Consider the following 15,049-nt stretch of genomic DNA (forward strand, 5'->3'; position numbering starts at 1 on the left):
TCTAATGCCTCTTATAGTCGCTGTGTAAATTGTGGCCATCTTGGGATAGATCCGTGGTACCACCAGCAGCGGATTGCACAACAATGTTTATGTATAGTGCTCGTGCACTTTGCACAGTTCTTTTCAGGCTCAAAATGTTATGAGCAGCAAATCAGAGAACCCGATATTCGAGCCAGGTACCGTGTTGCGCTTAAAAGGTTTATTAATAAATAAAATAAAACACACACTGGATGCTGGCAAACAAAAGTCTAGAAAGGAGCCGACTGCTCACAGCAGGAGACGCCAGGCAGATAAGGCCGGAGGCAGAGAGCGGGTCTGTGAGGTGGGCTGGGGTGCATGGGTTGGCAGGCAGGTGAAGGCAGTCAGGAACAAAGGGCTAGGCTGGAATCGTGCTGGAGAAAACAGTCCAAGGTCGTGTCCAAAAGTCAGAGGGCCCATGAAGTGTCCAGTGAGGGCAAGGCAAACAGGGAATCCCAAAAATCCAGAGGAACTGATCAATACAGGCGATACACACAAAACGCTGGAAAACTACTCACTCGAGGCTCAAAGACAATCTGGCAGAGAATGGCTGTGGAAGGCAGATATTTAAAGGTGTGCAAAGAGGTGGAACTAGTGGAGTTAATTATGATAACAGAAGGTGTATCTATTCACTCTACAGTAATTAATGCCATGGAGCAGAACAGAATGTGGAAAAACAGCCAGCGAGCCCTAAAAATAACTTTTTTTAATTCTATTCAACTTTATTTATGTAGCGCCAATTCACAACATGTCATCCCAAGGCTCTTTACAAAGTCAAATTCAATCAAATCATAGGTCAAAAAGTTTCCTATCTGAGGAAACCCAGTAGATTGCATAAACTCTTGGCAAGCAGCATTCTCTCCTCCCGTAGAGCCACAGTGGACAGTAGTCTGCATTGTTGATGGCTTTGCAGCAATCCCTCATACTGAGCAAGCATGAAGCGACAGTGGAAAGGAAAACTTCCCTTCAACAGGGAGGAAAACCTCCAGCAGAACCAGGCTCAGTGTGAACTGTCATCTGCCTTGACAGACTGGGGGTTAAAGAAGACAGAGCAGAGACACAAAAAAGCACAGAATCACACATTGATCCAGGAATCCTTTCTATGTCACACGTTAACCATCCAGGGAGGACAAATGATCTGCCTTCCCTGGTGTCCCAGCTAACAGAACGCCAGACCAGGTGTACCTGCTATGAATAGGAAAAAGACAGAGAAAACAAAAAGTTAAAAGTTGAAATAACAACAAACAACGCAAATTGCAGAACTCAGCAGGGTGAGAAAAATGATGACAGGAAGCATGACACATGAATGCTTGGCAAATATTATTTCATTTAAAGATGAACATGTGTTTTGGTGTTTTCTTATAGCAGTCAAAATACGTGATCAGGGCCCTTCAAAAATACACTCAGAGGAAGCATAGACACATAGGACGCTGTTAAAAAGGAAAGTGTGTTGTCCATTACATCCTGAGACATATGTCACCAGTTCATTTAAGCTGCAAGAGAGAGCAAGACTTTCAGCGGAGAACAGGAAGGGTGAATATATTAATATATAATAGCAAAGTTATTCATTCAGCACGCTAAATTAAAGCTTTTTGGAACTCTAAAAATCAAGATAAGGACCTACAGCATCCAGGCTCTGCTGTTTGTGTACTGACAGCAGTGTTAAACTGTGATCACTTGGTATTTGTTTTAAAATACTAGGAAAACCCTGCTTCACAACAATACCTCTCTCATGCACGAGCTCAACTCTGCTCATTGTACAAGGAATTGTTGACTGCTCATGTCACTTGGCAGTGACAACAGCTCCCCTGTTACAGACTTGAATAAAAGCGAAGGGGTGATGAGAAGCTTTCTTAAGCCTACTTCAAAAGTATTTTCTATTTAATGAGAGGAAACTACACATCTGCCAGCTTCTAAAACACTATTTTAAGAGCAGCAAAAGCCAAACTGGAAACAGAATATTTCTTCTCCAAAATAGGACTCTTGCTTTAGTTTTCATAAAAATAATTCTAGTGGGTGAAGCAGGTGACCCATGTATGTATAGTTCTAGCAAAAATATGTTATAAAAATTTTTAACTCTGTCTTCAATCCCAAGATCCCAACTTGGTGCTTTGAAACCCAAAGTGCATCTTCGGCCCCAACCTAGAAAACCTTTGAAGTGAAGTATAATAGCAGGCATTTGACCGACTCCAACTTTCTTTTTAATTCAAGCTCATGATTAATGAAAATAGCCACAACGTCGTTGCTACTTCGCTGAAATGTTTGGCTAAGAGTGAACGTGCAAAACGCGAGGAAATTGTGCATGGGGCGACGACATTAATCTGCCTTTTTACGTCTTCGAACGCCTTTTACCCATTCACACTTTTGCTTTCGCATTACAGTGTAATGCAGACTCGCTGGCCCCTCAATTACGGTTGCCTAGCAACAGCGTTCCCCTGACTTTCTCCACTTGAACACGTTGCACTCCGTATCACATACTTGACTTGCGCAGTCCGCGCCGTAAACCCATCACGGCTGAGCCAAGGCAACCCGGAGTGTGACTGGCAGATTGAATCATTTGTGTGCTTTATGTAGAGCTCTCAATGTGGCTTCACGTTGATGAAGTTGTTCTCCTTATGCGCGAGTGAAGCGATGTGTGAATGCGCTGAAATCTTGTGTTCATTTCGGGCTTGATGTTAAAGCTTATTTCAGTGTAAACGTTAACCAACGGCAATGGAAAACCTACAGGTCGGTTCATGACCCTTTCCATTTTCTCTTTCTGTCTCTTTTTTTTTCTACCCCTTATCTTCTTCTTGCTCTGTGTTTTCCATCATTTTTTTCCTCTGTCCACATTATTGCTCTGGCTAGGTAATGAAAAGACCATTGCGAAATGATAGGTGAGTCCGACCACAGCTCCTGACATGTTATTGGCCAAAGCGGCAACAGCATTACAGCCGGAGCCTCCGGGGACCTTTAAAGGATGCAGAGCCACAAGAAATACTCTAATCTGGCCACCATAACTCCAAGGCAGCTGGAAAAACTGTGTACACCTCGGTGTGATTCACCGGTCTGCCAGATGTCTTACCAAAGCAAAGATTTTATCCATGTTTACAGTTTTTTTTCCCCCCGTACAAACAACTACTGCATACTTGAAAGGAGCCGAGAATCAATTTTGAGAATCATTTTTTTTTTCCCCGTCTACTCAAGCATGATTAAAGCATCACTCCTCCCAATATTTTATGTGTTAGTTAGACCAATAAGAAGATTATTGTGGGGTTTGTGGGGCGTTATCTGCTTGGGTATTTGTTACCTAACATAGGTTCAAAAAGATCGCCACAATTCTCACGACAGTGAGTCTCATCCTCCCTTAGAGAAATACACATATCCTGGTCATTAGTGAGATTCTGAAGTGCTCAGAGGCAGTTCATTACCTTCGGCCAGAGGTTACGTTGTCAGGTAACCATAGGGATTCCTCTTATAACCTTCTTTACAGTTTGTTTGTAGGCGTACTGCGCCATGCATACATCCAGAAATACCCTCAGGACATTACAACCTCAAACCTGGAGTTTGGTAGGCATAATTGTGATGGTGGAAGGAATGAGATACGTGATTCTCAAATTGCTTTCCGAATAAAATCTGAAAAGTGCGGCACGCATATGCATTCAGCTTTCTTTAATGTTGTATATGCAATTAACAGCAGCAAAAAAAACAAAATTGAACTTTTCAGTTGAGATTAAAAAAATGCCATGAGTGGCTAAAAATAGAAACGGCATTATAATGTGGGGGATCGTTTTCTAAAGCAGGTACAGGGAAGATGATCAAAGCTGATGGCAAGGCAGATGGACAGAAATGGCAATTCTGGGAATAAATGTTTTAGCGATTGCTAAAAAAAAAAAAAAAAAAAAAAAACGAGACTGGGGCGTAGGTTCACAGTCTGACAGAACCAGGATAACAAACATTCAGCCAGAACACCATGGACCATGGACAACAATTATTCAGATTGTTGTGCATGGACAGATTACCACAGTCACCAGTGATAAGCACTTTTTCTATATACCTAGAACTTAGGTCAAGGTGTTCTCCCCTTAAAAAAGCTAACAGAGATAGACTTGGTCTGGTAAAATCGAAAAGCCTTCTTTTGGTTTATGAGCGACTGACTGCTGTAAATGAGAGACCGTTAGAGCAAGAGCAACATAAAAGAATGCCAAACCGTGATCATGTTTGTAAGGACAAGTTATTGAAAAAGTGCAAGCCCACCTCCTCTCTTAAAAAGTAAGCCCAAACCATAGGCTTTCAAATCTAGAAGCTTATACTGTACTATGCTTACGCTCACAGTTCTGCAGGCACTTCACAGGAGAGCACCCCAGCTTTACGGAGCATGGAGATGTCAGTGTGTAGGCAGTGGAGAAGAGCAGATGGACTAGCAGCTTTAAATCTTAAAGAGCGAGCTTTTCTTACAGTTATAAAGGGAAGTGCAACCAAAATACCAGCGGCGATGTCTTTTATTTACAGGAAGGTCTTCTCAGCTGGTCTGCTTAAATAAAAAAATTATTTTAGTAGATCAGTATCTGGGGCCAAATTTGCCATTATGTAGTACATAAATCAATAGGATTTTTTTAATTAAAATCTATGCCAATAAATTCAATAAATGAGAAAGCAATAATAGAAAAATTAGAATTAGTTATTAAACTAATTCTAGTTTTAGTATTCGTTTCATGATTTGATCATTTCTGTGTCTCTATGAAATAACTTAAACTGTCACTGTGGCTTGTCAAACAGATGCTAACATCTGGTTGGTTAACCTGCACTGAAAATCAACTTATCTTCAGTTCATCAGGGCTGTCAGACTTCATCACAGAGGCAGGCCTAGACCTGAAACGTGGATTGCGTTGGGGGCCAAAAAGGATAAATTTTCATTTGTGATGGCAAAAAAGCTCTGCATTAATCAGAAAATGTAGTTAGTAAGGCATACCCTGCTTTGAGTTTAAAGAAAACAAATACATTATGGATTATTTTTCTGCTTCGACGTCAGAAAACGTGCTTGGTAACCAATCGGGGTTCGATTTGTTTCTTTGTTGATCTCTCTCTCCCACAAGCAAAGCTTTGGCATCCCCCGCTCAACTGTTCTATATGATTGTTTCCCATTTTAATTATTGAATTGTGGCACATTTGGCCTTCCATAGTTTCAGCATTAAGCCTAAAGGGCTTTAAAAAGGACCATGATTAAAATTGTTTGTCTTAAAAACCTGCTTTCCATCAGAATTTCAGCCATTTCTCTGCTTTCTGACCACGTAGCTGAAACATAGGTGAATGAGAGCAGCTTCACGGGGAATTCAGTCATATTGAATTTCAAATGAATATATTTCAGTCATATAGGACTATCTCCTGTGCTCAGTGCTCAACCCAACACACACGACAGGAGAGAACACAAAAAAAAAAAGAAGTAAACCAGCCAACGAACCCCGTGTTATGAATATTAACGATGCATTCCGCTATAAATTATCAACCAATTTAGAGTTTTTAATTTAACCCGAATAAATAACGTCTCGTTCTATGTGAACTGAACTTTCAGCTACTTTGTGTGTTAGCAAGAATCAGAAGAAAATGCCTCAGTCATTAACGTATCGCATCGTTCCCTCATAAATAGCCCACATAAAGCACTTTTCAACTAAGAAGTGGCTCTCCGTCATTGTTTTCCCTTATGCCCTACTTATTACATAGAATTAAGGCAAATTACTGATTATGCAATGTATGTGAATGCCATTTCGGGTCTGGGGGCAGCTTGCAAAAGAGAGAAATAAGAGAGCCTGCTATGCATGAGATGTACACACACACACACACAGATGGAGACACTGACAACCTCAGCTTACCTCATATCAGCCATCTAAACCCTGAGGGCACAGGTACGCAGTGCATGAATTATGTAACCAGCCAGGAGGTTGCTTCCAACACGTGCGTCCACCGGCGGGGGGGGGGAGAGGGGGGGGGGTGTTAGACAGCCTCCAACACAGACGGCTTGACCATCATCTGTCAGGGCGTGGACGAGCTGGCGTCTGACAGCCAACGAGCCGGGAGATAATGGACGGGTTTAGTGCTTCCTGTGAAATTGGGCCGGCAATGATTTTTAGTGAGCCGGTGGGGGAGCGCCTCTCGAACATCCCTCCGCCTGCCTCCATTTCTCTCCATCTTTAATCTCTCTGTTCATCTTTCTCCCCCCCTCCATCTCTCTGTCTAACCCCCCCCCCATCCCCCCTTCCCTTCCCTCCACTCACCCCCACCACACCCTGTCTCTCGCAGTCTCTCAGCACTATCTTATCGACTGACACAAATACAGCTGTGTGCATCTACTGTGACTGTACGCCTGTGTGTGTGTGTGTGTGTGTGTGTGTGTGTGTGTGTGTGTGTGTGTGTGTGTGTGTGTACATGCGCATTTCCCTCTGTATGGAACATCTCCTGCATAGACTGCAAATGGGTTTCACAAACACTTATCAAGACTGACTTCCTATCTCCTGTGAAAAGTATTACTTGTGCCAAAAATAGTACCCCCCACCAACAACAACTGCGTGGATGTGCGAAGCTTCCTCGCAGCTTAGTTTGTTTTAGCCTGCCTTTTGTCTTTAATGGCACCGAGCTGATTGGCATGCGTACGGCAGCGTTGACCAGAGCCCGGTCACCTGCGCGGGCAGCAAGCTACTTATGAAGTCTCGTTTTTCAGTGCTTAGCCCGTCAGCTCAGCCAAATCAGCCAAAATGCCAAGGAATCGGAGATATATCAGACCCGCGGAGCTTACGCAAGCGCGCCTTCAACCCAGCGGAGGTGAGGAGGAGTTTCGTTTGTGCCGCTCACACCAAAAGAAAGATGGCATTTGAGAAATCCAGCATGCAACAGGGCCTGGAGAAGGTCATTGGTACTCCCGTACGGCGCTGTGCCTATCCATGAAAAGTTCTGGCTTGTCTTTTAGAAGGCGTTGATAGACTTGGAAACAGCTGGAGCCAATTTTGCTGATTTTGCTCTGATATTTTAGATTTTTCTTTCTCTAGATACTTTTTTATTTTTATTTTTATTTGCTCCATGGGGCATTAAGATCATCCACCTTCAATGAAGCTTGACTGCTACAGCAGCACACTTTGCTTGCAGCTGCCACTCCTTCATTGTCAAACATATTCCAGCAGTGGATGAATTTGTTGTTTGTTGGCTGATGAGCCTATTTATATCTGGGCTGTTGTTTTTTTCTTTCCCCCCCCCCCCCCCCCCATCATTGCAACAGCTTCATCTAAAAGCGTATATGCAGTTTCAAAAACCTTTTGGTTGCCAGTGTACATAATGTGAGTTATCAGCACCTTAATACATCCGACTGAAATGATGGACAATGCACGCGGTGCCATTAGAAGTGTATTTGCGTGTTGAGGTATATGTTTAGTACAAAGCCCTATTATGCCTGCTTATGCCCACTGAGCCATAAGCGTGGCTGCAGATTTTTCTTTGTGACATAGTTGATTTATGAGCCTTTTCAGCGGCTCCCTCAGCTTCCTCGCCATGGTTAATTATGTTAACAAATTTCAGATAAAAAACAAAAAAAACAAAAACACACAGGCCTTTGAAATGTTTTCTAAAGCCCATCTTGAAATGCTAAATTTGAATCAGCGATGGAAAAGATGCTGGTTATAATTTTTCAAACTGAAGCTCCCTCTTATTCCAAATTATGCTGAAGCTAAAAACCTGACCTTCGGTTGCGTGTTAAACGCAAGAACTTCCACTTCTAACCTGTCATCTTGCAGCACGATTGGTAACAAATGGTAAGTCCACCTGTCTGCAACCAAAGTGTCAGACGATGTCAACATAGAGTGACTGAAAAAAGAAAGTGCACCCTCTTTCGTTGTTCTGAGTTGTAATAATACAGATCTGGGCTTTATTTGCTTAGGCAGGTTTTTTCATCTCTACCCTTAAATGCCATTCTTCATCGTTGTAAGCAAACCGCCATGAGGGGAGATACAAAGCCCCCCCAGTGATTCAATAGCTTGATGAATCTCTTAATGTAACTTGGTTATTTTCTGTCTGACGTGCTCAGTTCATTGTTGTGCAAGTGCCCAGGTTCTGTGGCGTCAAAATGAGCCCAATTCAGGAATGAATGAGTAACTGTTTTATTTGGACACATGCTTTAACATCCTAACCCTTTTTTCTCTACTACTCATGCTCAATGTGCTTTGTTAAGTTTGGCCAAAAGACATTTCTCCAGAAGTCTTGTGCTTCAGTCAGATGTAGCTTTGCAAAACCTACCTTGTAGGGGCAACTTCCTTTCAGAGACCTTCTCTTGACAACATTTCCAAACAAGACGTCCTTTTTTCCATTTTATTTTCTCTTAATTTTACTTTCAGGAACCAAAAACTTGTTGAAGCACTTTTTTTTGCTATTTCTCTTCGCTGAATCTTGGGGTGAATACTCTACCGGGTAGATTACCAGCTTCCCTAAATGTTGTCTACTCGTAAATAATCGTTGAATAATGGACATCTCTTTGGTTGAAAAGTGCCTTACAACCCTTCCCAGATTAAATCACCAGCAACTATTGCTTCTCCGGGGAGGTTGCTGATGCTTTTTCCTTGAAGACCTTGTATTACTACACACGTCTGTGTGCGTCAGACCAATCGGCCAAATCCCATGCTTTTTGTGGAGGCGGTCACACTCGCTGATGATCAGTTCATCAAGTGCATTTGGTCATGGAAGCAGCAAGGGAACGACACATTTTATACAACTCGAAATACTTCTCAGTGATTAAAAACTGAAATGAAATTTAAAATCTGACAGTCCAAATCCACAAAACAGAAAAAATCCTGACATGTTTTAGAAAGAACCCTGGTGAATGCTGCAGAGATGTGCGTCTCTCTGCAGAACCAAGGGTCAACGCGAACCATGCTAGCTGCGTGTAGATGCATAGCATTAAAGAGTGTGTAAAAAAAAAATTAAAAAAAATGCAGAGGTCAACAGTTTTATTACAGAGCATTGTGCCCGCGCACAATCAAAGTACGGCATACGCTCTTTGGATTTGCTGGTGACCATTCTTACTTTTGGTGAAGTGACCCTTTAAAACTTCGTCACCTCATATCGAACATCCATACAAAAACCACACACTTCCTGCCGGCTCCCCCCCCCCCCTGGTGTTTACCTCTCCTGACAGACAGGTCTCCATCGACCCGACGACTCCAGGGACCTGAGAGTAGAAGCACCGCGGCCGGGCTGCTCTATCGGGAAATTGACCGCGGAACAATTACTGCCGCAAATGACGTAGAAGCCAAACGGGCAGCGCTATCGAGGACGCCTTTGTGCATGAAGGCGGGGAGGACTTAGTGGAGAGGGAGGTGGGGAAGGTGGAGTGTTTCCATAGCTACCTAATTGGACATGTCCCCATCATGTTGAATTAAAGCACATCATCCTCTTTCAGCTATTTTGGCCCATCATTTCAAAGGCTGCTTTTCTTCTTCCCACACCACATAAAAAGGACATTGTGTGCAAAAAAATGTTGTTTTTGCTGCTCCAATTACCTTGTTGTAATTTTATCTAAGCTTAAGGCAGCAGTGGACTGAAGCTTCTTTGTCCCCTTTGTGCTGCCCGTCCAGAAAAAAAAAAAAAACACACACACACACAGGAGTGGGCACTCATCCCCTCGTTCGGAGTCTGACGAAGGAAAATGTCTTATTTATTTCATGTTTGTGTTCCTGGCTGCACATTTCCATGACGGCGTAAAATGTGATGACGGGCGCCGTTTCGCAGAGAAACTTTATCAGCGGGTTCGGTCTTGCCGACATCTGTATGGGTTTGATTGTGTGAGCCGTGATATAGTCCCGCGCGCGTTATCGCTCCGATAGGGGTCCAGGTTTTGCAGATTCAGATATCCTTTGTGCCGATGCGGGGAATGAGATAGGGGAGAGGATGTGAGAGAACTAGTTATTTGTTTAGACGGCCGTGGCGACGTTGCCGTTCGCTGCGTGAGCTCGTGTGTGTGTTGTCGTTTGTTTGGTGTCCTTGACCCCCCCCGGGCTTTGGCGACTGGCTTGTTTTCCCGCGGGTGTGCGTCCGCCTGCATTGCCCCCGCAGACGCAGCTTTATTTCCGTCGCCGCTGGAGTGTGATCTTCTCCCCGTCTTCTTTTCTTGTACTTTTTTTTATATTCAGATTTCTTCATGTAGAACGTGGCTCGGCTGTAGAGCGGGAGTTTTCCTATCTGAAACCCAGACAAAGAAACAACCCAACGCTGTTTTTTTTTTCTCTTTCTTTACCCACTGCTCAAATATTGATTTGATCCCAGCGTTTTAAGGTCCGTCCAGCCTCCGTCGCATGTATGAGCGGCCTCTACGTACAGTGAGGGTTTTTTCGTAAAGAAGGCTGTGCACTATCTCAGCGTTTACTTGAGGAGAACAGCTTCTTTTTCCCCCGCCGAAGGCCGAGAGATAAGAACAAAAGCGAAGCAGTGCAGGGATGTTGAACTCTAGCCGCAGTCCTCTGAGGTCTGCCCAACCACAGAGAGAGATAACCTGCCTGTTCCTCCTCCAAGTGCTCAGACTCGCTGCTTACTGTTAGGCCAAGACAGAGAGGCGGCAAGCGGCGGTGGGAGCTTTCATTGAGAGGTGGGGGGAAAAAAAAAAGAGAGAGAGGTTTTTCCTTTGAGAGCATCCTGTTATTATTGTGCCTCAGGCTCAGAGCAGTGAGAAATGAGTGTTCTGTGTTTATGGGACCGAACACAAAACGCTGTGTACACACGGCCACGCCGGCACCACACGTGTGCTTCTCAAAAGACGGGCAACGGCATATCAATGAGTGGAAGCAGGTAAAGGAGGAAAATAAAAACGTCTGGCGGGGCGCCAGGACAACCAATCAGCGGCGACTTGTTTCTCGAGAAGGGGGGGGCGGGTGGGGTGGAAATTGAAGCCGGCGCTTCGTATTGCCGCGGTGGCGGTTTAGATTGCATTTCGCAGTGTGGGGAATATCTGCCAGGGTCTTCCCGGCACGGGACGCTTTAAGCCCGATGAGGGGACGCGGGTCCGTTGGTCCACTACAGAGACAGACGACGTGGCGTCTTCATTTCCGTCCTAAGGGTGGCTTTGTGTCAACGTTTCTGGGTTTTGGTGAAGATGTTTCAAGCCCCACCGCTTCAGTCGCACCATCAAGATAAAGTGACGTCATGGAAAATAGAAATATTTATTTCTCTCCCATGTGTCTACACACAACTCTTCACGATGGCGTAGTGCGTTGACCTTTCTGCATAACCCTCGCTTTGCAGCAGCAGCGATAGCCTTGCATCTATTTTTTAATGATTCTATAGGCAACTTTACCTTGGAAACGTCCGCCGTTCTTCTGAAACTTTGACGCTCTAGCTGTTTTCACAGAAAGCCTTCAGAGTTCGCTCCTGGACTCTCAGGGTGTCACTTTAAAACTTTCCTACCTTTCAAAAGTGTATCTCCTTTAGAGTGAAGGGGGAACAAAAAAAACCCTGCCTCAGTCCTCCTCAAACTTTAAATTCGTCGTTCCTGCCGGACATCTTGTAACCGTCGTACAGCAGGACTTTCAACAATTACAATTTTTGTTGTTGTTTTGTTAGTTTTTTTAGACAAAGAAACAGGATTGGTTAAATGTTAGTTTCCTTTTGTGTTCCGCTTTCACTCAGAAGTTTCAGTTTTACAGTTTGAAAAATGGAGTAATGAACTGAGTCACCTGGAAGGCTGAATTCAGAGTAAGAGATGAGTTATTTATAGCTCTCTATTAGTGTGTCATCAAATCAATTATACACACACACACACACAGTACAAACAACATGTTTCATAGACGTGCGCTGTTTTTGTAGAACCACGACGCCTAAAAGTGAAAATTGTGCTGCGAGTTCTCTAATAGGAGCCGCAGCTTTGAATCCAGCAGCAAATTATAGTAAGCCATGATTATCCTCATTCAGGCATCAGAACATATACACACATATATATATATATATATATATATATATATATATATATATATATATATATTTGAATCAAAGTGCAGGGTGCTGGTTGATGCATTTATGGACAGGAAATGACTTCATACTTCATGCTTCATCCAGTAGCCTTTGACCTGACCTGAGTACCAGGAGATTTAGCTGGACTACCACCAGTGGTACTATGGGCCAAGTCCACTTCCTTTTGGACATTTTAAAGGCTCAGAAGTTTTTTCCAGTCTCCAGATCTGTTTGTTGACAGCTCTGTTTCACTGTCCAACATATTATAGTTTTCACCCTGATCGGTGGGGGGGACTACTTACATTTACTCGCATTACTGTAATTAAGTACTGTTTTTATGTACTTCTTATTAAAAATAACAGAACTCTTGTACTTAAATGAGTTGATTTAAGTATTTTACTCAGTTACATTTGAAATCACGTCCGGTACTCTGTAAAGAAGAGAAAAGCAGAGTTGAGTTAAGGTAGCTGTATATACGAGGTGATGATCAGTGAACAGCAAGATGGTTTTCAAACCGAGAAAGAGTACAGGTGGAGGCGGTGTTAATGAAGCGTTGGTGGGAAAATAACATTAAAAAAGGGTCAAAAATTGTGCTGTATTTTTTTTTATTCCTTTTTTTATCATTTTAAGAGAAAACCTATGACGGAGAGCCAGGATGGCAGCAGATTGCTGCAGGACATCGACACTAAGACTGTGGTGAGGTGTGAGGAAGGAGTGACACATGGGTTCAAAGTGAGGTTGGGATCGCACCAGGGATTATCTCTAATATCTTTTTTGTTGCAGTTGTGATAGGCAGGGTGGCATACAGGAGTTGCTACGTTTGCAAACAGCATCTTTAGTGGGAGTCTCGAGGGGGGGTTGGGGTGTGATGCTTTAGAGAGGAATGAAAGGTCATAGAAGAGCTGCTGAAGGGGGACCATCTAAAGCGGGGGTCTGCAACCTTTACAATCTGAAGAGGCATTTTTTTCCAGCTAAATTAAACTCCTTTAGGGTAACAGATGTTACAGGATCTTTTGAAAAAAGACAACTTGTATATATTTTATGATAAACACCTACTATAGGAAATTTTGTTTATATTTTTAGGTCTTATGTCTCCATCCTCAAAATGAGGATGGAGACATTGTCTTCAAGAAGATGTTGCTATTTTAGGGGGAAATACGTAAAGAGCACATAGTTTCCAAACTACTACTAGTTTTTTTTGGCATTATTCTCTTGTGGAAATTGAGTGCAGTTATTCCATGAAAAAAACATCCATCTATTTTTTTAGACGCGCTTCTCTGTTCAGGGTCGTTTAGGGGGCTGGTAATTATCTCCAGCAGTCACTGGGCGAGAGGCGGGGTACACCCTGGACAAGTTGCCAGCCTATCACAGGACAACACAGAGACATACAACCAAGCATACATTCACACCTAAGGGCAATTTAGAGTGACTAATCTAACAATCAGACTGTGGGAGGAAGCTGGAGTACCTTGAGAGAACCAAGGCACGCACAGGGAGCCCAGGGTGGAACGTGAACCCAGGATCCTTCTTGCTGCAACGCAACAGTGCGACCAACTGCACCGCTGTGCAGCCCTGCTGCTGAAACATGCATTCATCATTCTATATACAAAGTGATAAAGAGCGATGCTGGAAGGTCCAAAGTGCCGCAGGTCGCAGACCCCTGATTTAAAGGAACAGAAAGGTAAAAAGACAGCCGACAGGATGGAGTGTAAACCCACCCAGATGAATGTTGAATAAAAAGCCAGACAACCACTTGAGCATAAACTGGTCTGTAGTAGCGGGAGACATTCAGGATTTATTATGAAAACGGTTGAAATGGGATCAAGGGGCTCAGCGGGCTGCCGTGAAATTCATAACATGCAAGCGGATGAATCACTTGTGACTTTTTCAAACTTTTTCTTTAATACCTTTGTCGGGGCTAATTCTGTGGCTCTGAGTGCAATATCAGACTAATTATTATTCTCTTCACTGAGTGATTAATTAATTATATGCTGTAATACCAGCAATGGCATTTGCTTCAGAAACCGTTTCCAGCTCCATGCATGCTCAGAATGCTCTCAGTCTCTGGAAGGCTGAAGACATCCAACCACCAACCACCGGGGCTAATCACCGCACCGCACCATCTGCACATCAGCAGCATGCTTCACGTGAGCGTGATGGCAGAGCCTCTGACGCCGTAATGAGGAGCAGCAGAGGTCCCTCTGACCTCTTCATCTGACCTCTTAATTAAACACGTCAGACTCCCCTGAATCCGCAGCAACAAGGTGGAACCCACCGCCGCCGCCGCTTCCCGTGCTGCCATTATTGAGACATAACTCCTCCCGCTGTCCGTTTTCCATGAGGGATGTCAATCCATTGTCGCTGAGCGGGCGAGGACGGCGGCCAGCCAGGCGTCCGTGCATTATTCATGCCGCGTGTAAATTGGCCGGCTGCAGCGTGCTCCGGGGGAACGGCTCAGAGTCGGAAGCGCTCGTCCCTCTGCGGCGCAGCGGGGCCGCCACTGAGGAACCCCAGGTTTCCAGTGGCGTCGTTAGGCTCAAACCACCGTTTCATTTTGTTTCCCCCCCGATCATCTATAACTCCACAGCAGAGTGCCTTCATGCCTGTTTTTCTCATGTGCCGAAACCTGATTTATACAATGTGCACGGTCTCCATTATCCCACCTGTTCACTCATGTATTGCCAATACATATGCTTTTTTTTTTTCTTCCTCCTCCTCTCTTTTTTTTTTCTGTATAAATCTGTGAAAGTGCCAGTGGGTCTAATGCAATTCTGAATTATTGGGACTTGGCTAACTCTCCTATATTGCCTCCAAGCCCAAACAGATTTTGAAGCAGAACCCAATAAAGCCGCAGTGATTTATGGACTGCATTTATTCTCCTGTATAGGTATCCATTTTGTTTTAAAGCAATCTTGAGAGGGGTGTATCTTTGGAGTGATGGGGTGAATGTTGATGGTGATTGTTTTCTCATTCAGCAAAGGTGGAATAAGAAAAACAAATTGATGCCATTAGACTTAATGGAAATGTCTGCTGTGTGAGAGAATGACATCCAAACAAAAGCTCTGTGTTCTTTTCC

At 43.8% G+C, this 15,049-nt stretch overlaps 1 protein-coding gene across 1 annotated transcript in view; it reads left to right on the plus strand.

The window, feature by feature from the left end:
* LOC118566199 (kelch-like protein 29) overlaps nt 1–15,049 on the plus strand; it is a 92,037-nt gene that overhangs the window by 70,858 nt on the left and 6,130 nt on the right. The window lies entirely within an intron of this gene.

Source organism: Fundulus heteroclitus, chromosome 15, assembly GCF_011125445.2.
Source record: "Fundulus heteroclitus isolate FHET01 chromosome 15, MU-UCD_Fhet_4.1, whole genome shotgun sequence".
Taxonomy (NCBI): domain Eukaryota; kingdom Metazoa; phylum Chordata; class Actinopteri; order Cyprinodontiformes; family Fundulidae; genus Fundulus; species Fundulus heteroclitus.